We start from the raw sequence: 14,239 nt of genomic DNA, 5'->3' as shown, positions 1-14,239 counted from the left end.
TGGAGCTAGCAGCTTATGAAGGAAAATACAAAAATGGCACTTGCCATCGCTGGTGTTAGCAACGTACAGGGAGGACCTAAAAATGGTATCTGCCCCAGCACCTCAGTCCTCAGAGAGTTCTAACATGCTCCTTCTCACCCAGCAGATGCTTTAAGATAAGCAAATTCATCTCCTCCTCTGGCCTAGGCACTTTTCAAACTGCTGCTTTTAAACTGGGTCCGAGGGTGAGTGAATCTGCTTGTGATCCCTTTAAGAGCGCACTCTCCAGTGGCTACAGCCCGGTGGTTCTCCTGGATATAAACCCTGTTGGCTTTTCAAAGCCAGATATTTTGGGGACTCCCCTCTCCGATGCAGATACCATGGGTTGGGGTGCTAATGTGAGGCAGAAATTCCTCGCCCCTCAGGGGGAAGTTCTTTATTTGTGAGATCCCTCCCAATTGTGGGTTGGCACACTGGAAGTTGGGTTTTTGGTGAGACCACATCTCTGCCTCTCCTACTTATTTCAATGTGGCCCTTTTATCCTTTGTTGCGGAGGAGATGTTCAAATTGTTTTCAGGTCTTTTCCAGAGGGAACTGTTGCATATGTAGTTTCACTGTATCCATGAAAGGAGGTGAGTTCACGATTTCAGGATCTTCCTTCAGGGCCATCTTCAGGTTAATCTCTTAAAATATCCATTTTTAACAAGTTCTTCAAGTAATACCTTCTCAGTCAACATCTCTCTATATTTTGAACATTGTCTACTATATACAACATGTATTTTTGGTGTCTTTTGGTCTTCCTGACTTTAGAAAGAAGCACCTCAATCAGAGAAACAAGTCTTAGGAAGTGAAAAGAATTTCCATGTCTGAACATTAAGTTGACAGCTTCAGTCTAAAGTATGCAAGGCCATTTTGTGTATAAGAATTAATGTTTGTGGAATGAATAAAGGAACAGATAACAGTTAAACCCAAGGAAGGGATGAGGAAATGATGCATTCAGAAGTAGTCTATAAGGCTGGACAAGAACTTTGCACACCCTGTGTTGAAGAGCTGCCAGGGAGAAGAAATGCCCAAGGCCAAGGAAAAGTTGTGTAAGAGGAAAACTTAAAGAGGGGTATGAAGCTTGGAAGAAGCCATATATGAAATGAAATGTCATTTATTCTTTTCTAATCACAACTCAGTTTAGTGAAGAGATTTGGCAGGGAGGGGGCCCTGGTTGGAATAAAGATTCTCTGTTAACCAGAGAACCCAGTGGAGATTACATAGCCAAATAAACTGTACTGGCCTTCCCTAATTTACCAGCTGTTTCCTTTCTGTTGAATGGAAATAGAAAAATTAAACCTTCTAAACTCAAAATGAAAATAATTCAGACTCTAGAGCATGATCAGGTTCTTATAAGAGAAACTGTTTAGCGGTGACTTAATAATGCATCTCCAGAATACAAATTCAAGGGACCAGACATGGGATGTTCATCAGCCTTTCTAATGACATTCGCAGAGTTATTTTTATGCTTAATCAAATGAGTCTCAGACAGCTTTTGAATATGGAAAGCATGATACACAAATGTTTGTGCCAACTTCTGGGTATGCACTTTGCTTAAAAATGGACTTGGGACTAGCTGAAATTTTGGTTTGCAGGTTTTTTTGGTGAGAACACAGTAAAATATGTGGGCACTTCACCCAAGTTGAGGAAGGTGTCACTTCACTTTGGGTTTCAAGGGTTGTAAAAGGTCAGCTAGGTGACAAAGTGACAAATTCTCATTACACTATTTAACAAGATTTTATAGATTACATGTTGAAGTAGGCAATTTCCATTACCATTTCCTGGATGGGGAATACACTGAAATTTTCTATTAAAAGGCTAATAAATGACTCAAAACATAAAAATTAGAGCATGTCCCCTTCATTTGCTTTTGCCTTGGAAATAAAAATTTGTAATACTTTAATTTAGAACTAAAAGAGACATAAGCATCTAACTCAAAACATTTGTTTAACAAATAAAGAGAAGCTGTCAGATTTAGTTCAAAGTCAGAGCACCTGAGAGTTGATTGGATTTATGACAGCACTGCCAACTTAATATGAAAGAACCTTGCCTCAAATTTCAAAATACATACCAGAAGTAAGACCAGGGCTCCCCACCTAATACCTCATGAATGGACAGTTGTCATTTCCCTAAAAGTCCTTGTCTTTATATCTTTTCCACAATGTGGTTTCTAGAAAACACCTGGTGGAATAAAGCAGAGAAGGGAAAGGAGACCCCTGCAAAATCTTACCAAAACTACTAATACATGTGGAGAGAAAAAAAAAATCATCTTTTCCTTGGCTAAAGTAATTTGGTCTGGCTTTCCACATGACCCAAATTCACCAGATAATTACCAGTTCTCTGTTTCTCTTCATGCCATTCTGGTCTGGCCTTTGAATCCTGAGTGTACCCACAGTCCAAGGGATTAACTGAAAATTTCCCCTGACATTATTAAACCCATATACCATGCATTTTATGGCCTGCTGCAGAATCCCAGATTGCCAACACTAGGAAATTCACTCAAGGGACTGGCCTGAGTCCCCAGATCAGATAAACGGAAAGGAGTTATTGGAAGAGACTAGTTGGGGCTGCCAACTACATGAAGGCAGGATACATGGGGATGTCTCCTAAATGTCATTTTATCTCAGCACCTTGAACAGTGCCTGGCAGGCCTGTAGAACAGACTCAATAAATATTTCTTGAAAGCATATACAAATGAATGAATTTAAAAAATCTAGTGAACAACCTAGAAAGTCGAGATAGTGAAAATGGTTATTGTAAAAAAAATTGCTAAAGTTTGTCAGCTCTGTACTCCTCCCCCCCCTGCTCTGCTACTCCCACCCCTGCACACACACACACACACACACATACACACACACACACACAGATTTGCCCTGGTGTGGCTGAACATGGACAGTAAGAACAACTATAACAATTATTGAATTCTACTATGTACCAGGCGTTGTTTTAACTAAGCCTTTCATGTGTATTGATTTGTTTAATCACTGCAAATCTACATGGCATATACTGTGCTTACACCATCTGGAAACTAAGAGGTGAACTATTTCCAAATTTCTTCAAACTTTTCAAATTTCTTTGAACTTTTCCAGCTTATAAAGGAAGAGAACCAGGATATAAGGTATATACTCTTAATCACTATGCTCTGTTAACTCCTAAAATTAAAGTTAAATCTAAGTAATGAAGATGGTTGGTACATCCATCACAAGGGCTAGGGGCCTACCCTCCATGTCATCACCCACCTTCTGGGAACTGAGGCTACGTTTCATGGCATTTATTAGTGTATTTGGCCATTAAAATGAGAAATATGCAAGCAGGTGACTCTTATGAGGCTTCACAAAATCTTGGGACATTATGGGGTATCACTTCTGCTGACAGCTATGGGTGACATGCAGGCAGCTGTTTTACAGAAGGTTCTCAACAGAAAAGTTTGAGAGAAGTAGCTAACACAGCCCTCTCCTAAAGGGCAATGCATAGTCGGCAGGGCACACCATCTGTCTGCACTCACCAGCTCCTCTCCATGTGGTCCTTTTAGGGCTAGCCTGTTCATTGCCACCCTTAGCTCACCACTTACCCTCTCCCTCTTCTAATCAGGTAACCACCACCTATTATCCCAAAGTGGGGGCATGGTAACCTGGTTCTTTCCTTGTTCTGTCACTTGATTTTACATCATAGATTTTACAGGCTACTTCCTTAAAGACAATTCTCAAGGACTCCTTCTTTCAACAAAACCTGGCTCTTACAAATCAAAAGCTTTGGCATTTAAATCCATGCTTCTGCTGTGGGCTGCAAGAACCTATTAGTTTCTTTTTGCTTTTCCTGGTCTATCCTAACCCTCAAAGCAATATAGATGCCTCTGGCTGAACAGGGAAAAAAATGTTGAAACATAAAGAGGCATTAGCATTTCAAAAATAAAAATAAACACAAAAAACTCTCGCATGTCAGCCAACTACAGCCACTCAGTTTGGTTATTAATAATTCACCTTATTGAAGTGCTTTGTTTCATTCTGTTTTGTTTTGTTTTGCTTCCTTCCCAAACCTGGATAAGGTCCCCTTTACTCCAGAGTGTTAAAGACCTCTCAGCCTTAGCTTTGTCCTAAGTCTGCTATTAACTTACTGCAAACTGTGGACTGGCCACTTGCCTGCACAGGGTGATCTGTCCCAGTTGCACAATCTATCAAACAATTTCACCCACTGTTTATGAAGCAATTATTGTGGGCTGGACCTATCTGGGAAGGTGTCCGAGCATTGCCTCTCTCAACCTCACAAGAATCCTGAAAGCAAGGAAGATATTTTTATACCTATTTTACAGATAAGGCAGCTGAGGCTTATCATCCAGGTAGCATGATAAATCCAGAATTGAAACCCAGGTTTTCTGGACTCTGAAACACTTTTCACTCTACAACTATAGTACTTAGATTAGTTGTGTGTGTGTGTGTGTGTGTGTGTGTGTGTATGTATGTTTATATTACTACAGAACTGCTAAGTCTATCATAGGGAAAACACTAAGGGGCAAATACAACGTCTGAAATACATCTATGCATAGTCCTGGAAAGGGAATACCCGAGAGTTAGAGTTAGTCACCCATCAAGGGGCAGAGCCATGGGGATATCCTGGTCCAAGAAGATACAGGCAGCAAATGTGAGTGAACAAGCAAATTCCCTTTGGTTGACCAATCTGGGATGATTACATTGTTGGGACAATTTCTCACCCTGTTAAGGGAAGACCAGAGTTGCAAAATCTTTTAAAAGGGCACAGAAGAGCCCACAAGCATTCCGAAAAAAATCTGGTTGCATTGCTGACTTACTTCTGCTGAAATGATAAGGACCCCAGGCAGGCTCTTTGGGCAGGAAACACCAGTGCCTGGGGAGGGAGCCTAACTGGGAAATGGACAATGAGCCATGAGCAGACTCTTGTATCCCTGACACAGCATAACACTCCCTGTATTCTGGATGGCAAAGCTATTTTCCCACTATGTGCGTGGGAGAGATGACGCATTCTGTGACAGTAACTGTGAACAGGTGGGGGGAAAAACAAAGGTCACGTCCAAGAGGTCTGTTAAAACTTTCCCTTTTCACAGTCTGAGGAAATAATAATGTGGCTGCCCAAGTGAAAATCTATCTGTCGCTATGCGTTCAATGTTCACCTTGCTTATCCACTCAAAAGGCTCAATGAAAATCACAGCTGTTATTTGTGTGTTAGGTTCAGACACTCTCCCAAGGCCATGGCAAAGGCACAAAGGGAAACATTCCTGTTGGTTGTTACACCTGCAATTGGGATGAATGGTGTTTGATGTCAGCTGCATTCATAGTGTATCTGAAATAATAATAATGCCTTTCATTTGCAGAAAGCTTTACAGTTTGTGAAGCCCTTTTATGTACATTTCATGCATTTGCTAAAATTAAATATGATGTCTCCCTTGCAGAAAATACAAAAGGCTACTTCTTTAAAAATTAGCTTCCACGGTATGTAGATGACCAAATGTCCAAATGTTCTGAATGTTTAAATACATTCATTAACATGATCATGGCATCCCATGATTTCCCATTCAACAGATTTCATCTCCATCATGACAACAGTAACACACACACACACAGCATATTTCCTATTTTTAGGTAAGTTAAAAATCTTCTGTTGACTGATTTATAGGAGTTCCTTATACATTCTTGTTATGAGTTATTTGATACGAGCTCTTGATGAGTCAGATACATGATTGTAACTATCTTACAATTGCTTATTGCGTCTGTGATTCATATATACTATTTGTTGAACTTTAGGATTAGAATAATTGCAACTGATTCTTTAGCCCAACATCTTCATTCACAAAGGAGGAAAATGGGCTCGGAGAGTTTACATAACTACTTTGTGGCAAAATTAAGATTAGAACCCAAGTCTTCTGGCTTCTTCTCCTGAGCTGTAGCTAATATTCTTCAAGGCAGTAGTCATACAATGTGATATAGTCATAAAAGTCACATAAAGCAATTAAGAATAAAAACTTACTGACATATGAAATAACATGGATAAGTCTCGGGCATTATATTGGGTGAAAAATCAGACATAATAGGTTATATTCTGTGTGATTCCATTCATCTAAAGTACAAACCTATCTATGGTGGTAGAAATTAGACCTCTCTTCCTTGAGAAAAGATAGTGATTATAAGAGGGCACGAGGGAGCTTTCTCCAGGTGTTGGAATGTTCTGTATCTTGATGTGATAGGTAGTTGCCTGGATGGATACGTATGTAAATATTAATCAAGCTGTACATTTAAGATTTGTGCATTTGATTGTATGTAAGTTATATACCAGTAGAAAACAAAGAAGAAAACCAAAGCAAAGTTAACTATTTCTCATTAACTTGATGGATATTGAGCAGAAGAGAATAATTCTGGCCCTCAAATGATTTCTAATCTGAATTATTCTTTTTGGCTGACTTTCACTATTACACAAACCACAAAGTTGCCAAATCTCCACTTCTTTGAATAGTCTGGCTCTGCCTTGAACAAACTGTGGGTTGGGCTAGTTGACCTTCAAAGTCATGCCTAGGTCGAAATTTCTGAGCTTTTTTGAAAAAGAGAGGCCAATATATAATGTCTGAGTGGGAAGGAACAATAGGAATTGTCTGGTTCTTGTTTGTTATTTTGTAGGAGAAAAGAGTGAGATTGGAGGGTAGAAACGACTTGTCTAAAGTTGCCCTCACAGTAATTCAGCGCAGCTCCACAAATTTCATCTCAACTCAGTTCAACAAATAAGCCTTGAATGTCTGTTACATGTCAGGCACTGAGTCAGACATTACGTTGTGTTCCCAGGTTCCATAAAGCCACAGCCAAAGGCACCATTGTGTTGCTTTGTGTGAGAAGCAATGAGTTCATTTCCCACATCCTCATGTAAGGCACCAGCAAACAAAGTCAGAAGACTTAAAAAGAAGGGAAGACAAAGGTCAAAGCACCAAAGAAATGTAACCACATCATGTCTTTTCCTACACTCAACCACAGAACCATCAAAGCCTCTTCTTGTCCCAGGGTAGTGGTTCTGGGGCTCTAAATCATGATAATGGCAAGCTATAATTCTAGAATCCACTATATGAAAATTCTAATCATATGGCCTAAAATTATGTGAACCTGAAATTCCCTATATTCTATATTTCTATTTCCTTTCTGGTAAAACTTGTATTTTTAGGCAAAGTGTTTTTCTTCTTCAGTAGACTTAGCAAGCATGAGGAACTAATTGCTGAAACCTTCTTACAAAGTAGCTATAGGAACCAAGCATGATGAATATAAAATTTACCACTCAAAGCATGCAAAATGTAAGAATTCGCCATTGCAACAACAGCTTAGAACAGCAGACACAGCTCAGAGGGAAAGTCAGAAGACATGGGTCTGTCTTCTACCACTGACTAGCTATGTGATCTATCCCCATGATGTAATGAGACATAAATAGAACTGTGAGCTTGTAAGAGCTACCTCTCCCGTTCTCTCTCCATCACCTATAAAATCAAACTAAGCTCTCCAAACTAGCATGGAAAACTCTTTAGGAACTTCTTACATGCCTGTCATAATTCACAGCAGCTGTGCATGTGCCTGCTTCATCTGGAATGTGAATGCTCTGGTTCTGCGTGACTCAAGTTGGGTGCAGTGGTTCTCCGCATTAGAACTACAAGGAGCACTTCAAAGACCCAGATGTCCAGGCCACACCCCCAGATGCATTAAACGAGAATCTCTGAGAGTGAGACTTAGGTATCAATATCAGCACCCTACCCACAACCCAGTGATTACAGCGTACCAAAGTAGAGAACCACTGCTTTAATTGGTTTAAAAATCATCTAGGAGGCTTGTTAAGAATAAAGATTACAGAGGCCCCATCCCTGAGATTCTAAATTAGTTAAGTATGAGGTTGGAGACTTGAAATGTGCATTCTCAATAGGCTCCCCAGGGAACTTTGGTGCAGATGGTCTGAGGACCACGTTTGGAAAAAACACCACTCTTGGTCAACCAGGCTACTCAGTCCAAGTTGCCTAAGCACAGCAAGCACTCCCACTCTTGTTGGCTTTGCTCTCTGCCAGGGATGCTTCCCCTCACCCTGACCTCAGGGTCACCTTCCAAATGTACACTCTTCTCTGTGACTTTTCTTGACCTTTCTCAGGAGGAATTAATCACCCCCCAACCTAAGTTTCCATAGCACTTTGTACATGTGCCTGCTAAAGCATTTATCACATGGCATTGTGGCTGTTTCGTTAGGTGTCTGTCATAGCCTTTAAACTGTGTTTTCCAGCTCTCCAGTACCTAGCACAGTGCCTGGGACATAACTCGAGTCAGTAAATGTGTACTGAATCAAGTTAAGTTTTTTGTGGAGTTGGTCAGCATATTTCATATCCATCCATCCATGTGTGGCAAGACTACAGATGCTGGGATAGGACACAGGAAAGATTCTAGTGCCAGGGAGAATGGTTGGCCATTACCCGGACAGCAGGGTAGGACAATTACCAGCCCCAGGAGCAGGGCTAGGGCATCACACTTCCAACACAGAGGGCACATAAAACAGATGCAGATTTGCTTCCTTATACCAGCAGGGACAAAGCAAATACATAGGATGTTAAATGTAAGTTAGAAGTAGACATGAAGCAAAAGTCCAGGCTCATGGATATGGTCAGTGATCAGAATAACAAGGACACTTACTATATAAATTAAAATAACACAGATTCCCATTTCAAAGCCCAGACCTACTATCAAAATCTCCATAAGATATGCTAAGAGTCTGAAAGTTTAGCAAGCACCGCAGCTGATTCTTATGATCAGTTGCATTTATAAAACACCTGGCTAGCAATGTCAGGAAGTGCTGAGATGGAAAGAAAAAAGTTTTTAATGCAAAGGAAAGGTATCATCCCCAGGCATCTAATGGCCTGGCCTAGTGGCACTAAGTTCATATCTGATAGAGCGTGAAATTGGGAGAACAGTGACCAAGGGTTATCCCTGGATCCCAGGAGTCCAGGTCTGGTGGCTAGAGAATCCTAATAGTGAGCTGAAACAGCTGAGGGGCAGCTGTTCTTATCTATCCTACCTCTATCAAGCCTGAAGCTGGGCAAGGCTGAGTGCAAGGAGACAGACATTGTGGAAAGAGGAACCAGAAGCTGAGAAAGGCTGTAAAAATAAAGTCAGCACAGAGTGGGCGGAAAAATAAATCAGAACACGAGCAAAGGTCAGCTCTGTCCTCCCAAACTACAATGATGTAAAGTTGTGATTCCAGTCATATTTCAAACTCTGGGAAAGGAAGGGAATGTGGGGGTGTCATTACTGGAGTTAGCCAAACTGCAAAGTCTCAGGACACAGTCTCCCAGGCTCCCCTCACTTCTGACACTAACGGTAAGTTGAGGGAATTTCCGTCACCACCACAGGTTTGACCATTCGCCAGGAAGAGTCACAGAGCTCTCTGAAAACTGTTACATACAGTCATGGGATTAGGACAAACAAAAGGAAAATTCACATAGGACAATTCAGGAGGGTTCCAAATGCAAAGCTTCTGTCGTTTTCAGGATGCATTACATTCCTAGCATCAGTGTGTGACCATAAGAACAGAATATTGCCATCTTGGGAAATTCAGCTTCAGTGTCCCATGTATTTATTGGGGCTTCATTATGTAGGCTTAAATGTAAGGCAGAAACTATGTATGTGAAATGAGCTCAAAGGGAAAAGAGTGAGTCCTGAAAGAGCAATAGGAGTTTGGACTGATCATGACAGCAGGATGGTTTGGACAGAACAAGTGGGAAAAGAAGGCCACCTCAACTGCCCTGATGGACAGCAAAGAGTTAACACATTAAAATATATGTATTTCACTGAAGCCAGCCATCTGAGTGGCAGTGTGTACATTCTGACAATAAAAGTTCCAAGTAAAAGCTACACAATAGCTTCAAAAACTGTTATACAAAAGCAAATGTCACATTAATCAGGATGCCAGGCAATAACAAAGATATAAGGCCCTTTCCTACCATACAATGAAGCAGCTACTGGATAATCAAGATACACCACTTGGAGAAGAAAAAAATTTTTTTATAAATAGAAGTCAGTAGTTTGTTAGGAAAGGAATTGAAGGTGCTCAGTAGGCAGATGTGGGGGGTAATTATTGAAGAATACGGATCAACATAAAAGTATCCTTAGAGCAGAGGAAGCCACTGCTACTGTTCTAACTGCTAAAGGACTTGGAAGAGAGCAAAGGTCCCTAAGCAATTTCAAAAACTCTCTACAACTTCTTCTGTTTTATGCCTTTAAGCTACCTGAATTTTTGAGAGGTCCAAACATCTCATCTGGTTTCCAAGGCTTTCCATGATCTGCTAATAAACCTTATCTCTGTCATTACTTAAATCACTTACTCAACTAGTATTTGAACACCTCCATTATTCCAGGCTCCATGGATACAATAATAAACAAGAAGTCTCTGTCCTCATGGAGACTATATTCCACTGGAGAGGGACACACAATAAACACATATATGTCTATCATCTACTATGCAATATAGTTACTAGTTCTACAATGGGAACTAAAGCGTGGTAAAGGAGGTGGAGAGAGAGAAAACGCATAGTCCAGGAAAGAGAGGTGGGCAGGGAGAGTTTCACTGAAAAGGGGCATTTGAGCAGAGATCCAAATGAAGTGAGAGGTTAAGCCATGTGGGTATCTAGGGGGAAAACATTCCAGGCTGGGGGGGAAAGAAGTACAAATCCTTGAAGCTAGAATGAACTTCACCCGTAGGTTTTAACATGGTGGGTAATGGGGCGAGTGGAATGAATGGGGGTGAGAAAGGCAGGTAGTGGCCAATTCACGGAGGCTTTTGTAAACCAGTATAAACTTTGGATTTTATTCTGGTTGCGAAAGAAAACCTTTGGAGTTTTTCAAACTATGACATCCCCTTGTAAGGAGACCAAGGTGAATATTATTTCCACCCTCCATTATTCATCCTATGTTCCCTTTACTTTCTCTTCAGAGGCTTAGTGTTCTTACTATGGTGTAACTCAAAACTTCATTTCCTAAGACATCTGAGCTTTTAGTGGTTCCTGCTTATAGAGATTTGCTATAACAATTATGGGACTTCCCTTAACTTATGACTGAAGAGGGAAGTCCTAGGAGATTCCTCTGGCTTTCATTCATATTCCTCTCTGACCCCACTGTATATCAGAATATATGTGAGAAACCTTTGAGAACCAGGCTCAGTCCCGCCAGCCAATACCATGGCCTATTTATTCCTGACCCAGGTGTAATGGCACTATGGCAGTCTCTGCTGTTTCCACTGGTGGAAGCATATCTACTCCAAATACTAATGTTGCTTTGCAAGTAAAATCCAGAGTCATGAGTATGATATTAAATGCAACAGCGAGGCGTGGCACTCCAATTGCCTCACCTTGGTCCCCAAATCCCTGTTTTCGGCAAGGGCCGGTGTCATATATTAAACACAGGTGAACTTAAGTTGTCACCTCTAGGATGACACCCCAAACATTCAAATTGTTGACTTCAAGTTGACACCATAACAGTCTTGTCTCAGTCATTCCATTGTTTTACAAAGCCAGCTACTTCCAGGACAGAGAGTTTATGATAAGACCACTAATTTCCATGGGCATCAACCCAGTGGCTTCCTCTCCTAAACTGTGAGTTTCTTGATGAGAAGCAACATTAAGAGGGGTACTGTGGTACTGAATAAGGCATTTAAGTATCTGTAGATGATGGCTTTAGCAGAAGAATGGAGAAAGGGAAGCAAACCAAATTCAAACATATTTTTTTTAATAAGGGACATACTGCTGCTCTCTCTACAAAAGAAGAAGTCAAATGGAAGGAGATGGCCACCGCATGAATGACTGGTCTTCTCGGAATGGTGTCTGTTAGGAAGGTCAGGGTTGGCCACTAGAGCTGGCAAGTTGGTGATGCTAGGAAAGCCTTAGTGAAGGAGAAACCACATACCTGAGCTAGCAGGTCAGTTCCTGCCACCATGGCCACTTAATTAATGGGCCCACTGAGCACCAGTGGCACAGCTGAGGACAAAGACCTACTAGCATTCAAAGGGCAGATCATATTAGTTACTTAATTACTGCTGGCTCTTTTGGGGTGAATATTTACATGGAACTCAGATATGGTGAACCCAATTTGGGAGCACACCAGATTACAGAGTGCACCTGGATACACCTGAATGTATGGTTTGGTGAATCCTAAAACACTGTGCGTGGTTTCAATTTCTATAACTATTATTTAGTTATAAGCATCAGAAACAAAGTTCTAATGACTTACCAAAAAAAAAAAAAGTTATATTGAGCAGGTCACAAAATCTCTAAGAAAATCAGCAGAACAGACTCAGACACTACACATTCAGGAATCATGTTCAGAATCATGCTATAGAACTTAGTCGGTGAAGACACCAATGCCAACGTTAGATGACTCACACTGCATCACTGATAGCTCTGCAGCCAGTCCCTAGAAATCAGGTGTAGCTGCTGTCACTTTACTGAATCTGTGTGGTCCTTGATGCTTTGCATCCCTAGCTTTTATTTGTATTTGTTTTTTTTGAAGGCTTGTCTCCAGCAGCAAATTCTAGAAGAATAGCATACAGTGTATAACATAAATCAAAGAAAGGGGAAAATGGGTGATGAACTAAGCAATATTTTGACCCCAAAAGAAATTAGTTTAACCAATCAGCAGGAAGACAAGGACAATCTCAAAAGGCTTGACTGGTGTAGGTATAAAGAAGGCCACTAAGAAATGACAAGCACCTTGTTTCCCTTATAGGGTCAAAAGCACACAGAGGTAAGTGAAACCTGGATATGTTCAGGGAAACCTAACTGCTGAAAGGAATTAGGGCCTAATTACCCAGTGAACATCCTGGAAGACAATAAACCTCACAAGAAAAACTTGAAGGTCAAACATGAAGGTCAAGTAGCACTGACTAAGGGAGGTGTAGCAATGAGTGTAGCTAGACCTGAGACATTTCAAACAGAAATAATTTAATATAGGGAATTAGTAACATAGGCAAAGAAAGAGCTAAAAAGTCCCAAAAAGGATGATGAGGAAATGCAGATACTAGCAAGAGCAGAAAGCTGCCACCACACCTACAGATGAAGGGACACAGGAAGATGTGGCACTACCGAAGCTGAAGCAGAAACCATCTGGTGAGAGAACTGCAGCAGGGGCCGCTGCACAGGAACTGGGAACACAGAGGATGGAGGTGGCCCACAGGAGCTGGAACTGCATAAACGAACAAGCAAACAGAAGCAGCCAGGACTGGAAGCTTCATTTAAAGCAAAAAGGTGGTGAAATATTCTGGATCATCCTGCCCTCCCACCTGCCACTAGTACCTCCCATTGGCAAACCTATTTGAAACCAATTTGCAAGAGGATCTGGAAAATGTATTCCCCTGCCATGCAGATGGCAGGAACTCTTCAAGGAGTCCACCAGAAGTTGTGGGATACCACACAATGCAAATATTGAGCATGACCCTCTGAATCACAGAAGCCCTCAGCACTAACTCTGCAGTCCTGGGGAGGTCACAGGCCCACAGGAAGTGCTCAGTTTCTCCGAGGTCTATGGCTGGAAGATGAGCTATCATTACAATTGTACCTGTGTTCCCTTTAAGTTGACCTCAGTGAAGTTTAATCACATTAAACATATGTGTACTGGTGCCATTTCACCAGTTCTCGTACCCAGTCCTCTGTTCGACTCATGGAAGGGTTAGTGGTTGAACCCATCAGGCAGCCACGGTTCCAAGAAGAGGTCTGTAGCTGGGGAATGAAAGAAACAGGGGACTGTTCATTACTTATGCCCATTTGGCTGTTTAGGAGAAAGCATGTCTCTTTGGAGCAGTCTTTGAGACGACCCTCCCCCATCCCCCAAAAAACTGGCCTGCTTTTCTCTGAGCAGGATCCTCCAAGATTATTGGGGCAAACAAGACATACTAGATACCCAGCACTCTGAGAAAAGAAGGGAAACACTTATCAGAGGACTTCTCTACACCTGATACAGCCTTTGCTCTTTTCAAATCACCATGTCATCAGTCCTACAACTCCTCTGTGTGGTAGAGGCGGTGCTCCATTTTACAGATTAGGAAGCTGAAGCCCAGATAAGTAAAGTGCTTTCATAAGAACATGTAACTAATGAGAACCAGAGTTTGAAGTAATAGCACCCAAGGCCATCCTTCCAGAAGACATTTAAGAAGCCCCCTTAGAGAGAGGCAAGTCAAGGGATTCTTGGTGTCTAGT

The 14,239-nt window shown here is 41.4% G+C and overlaps 1 long non-coding RNA gene across 2 annotated transcripts in view; it reads right to left on the bottom strand.

Moving 5' to 3' along the window:
• The window catches only part of LOC118970314 (uncharacterized), a 396,329-nt gene that overhangs the window by 295,696 nt on the left and 86,394 nt on the right, over positions 1-14,239 (bottom strand). Inside the window, exon 8 of one of the 2 annotated variants that reach the window (XR_012121541.1) lies at positions 13,685-13,762. The exons of the other annotated variant lie outside the window; for it this stretch is intronic. This is a non-coding gene — a long non-coding RNA (uncharacterized lncRNA). The remainder of the gene's footprint in view (positions 1-13,684; positions 13,763-14,239) is intronic. 2 annotated transcript variants of the gene reach the window in all.

This window comes from Manis javanica, chromosome 10 (genome assembly GCF_040802235.1).
Source record: "Manis javanica isolate MJ-LG chromosome 10, MJ_LKY, whole genome shotgun sequence".
NCBI classification, from domain to species: domain Eukaryota; kingdom Metazoa; phylum Chordata; class Mammalia; order Pholidota; family Manidae; genus Manis; species Manis javanica.
This window is presented reverse-complemented; position numbering and strand designations above follow the sequence as displayed.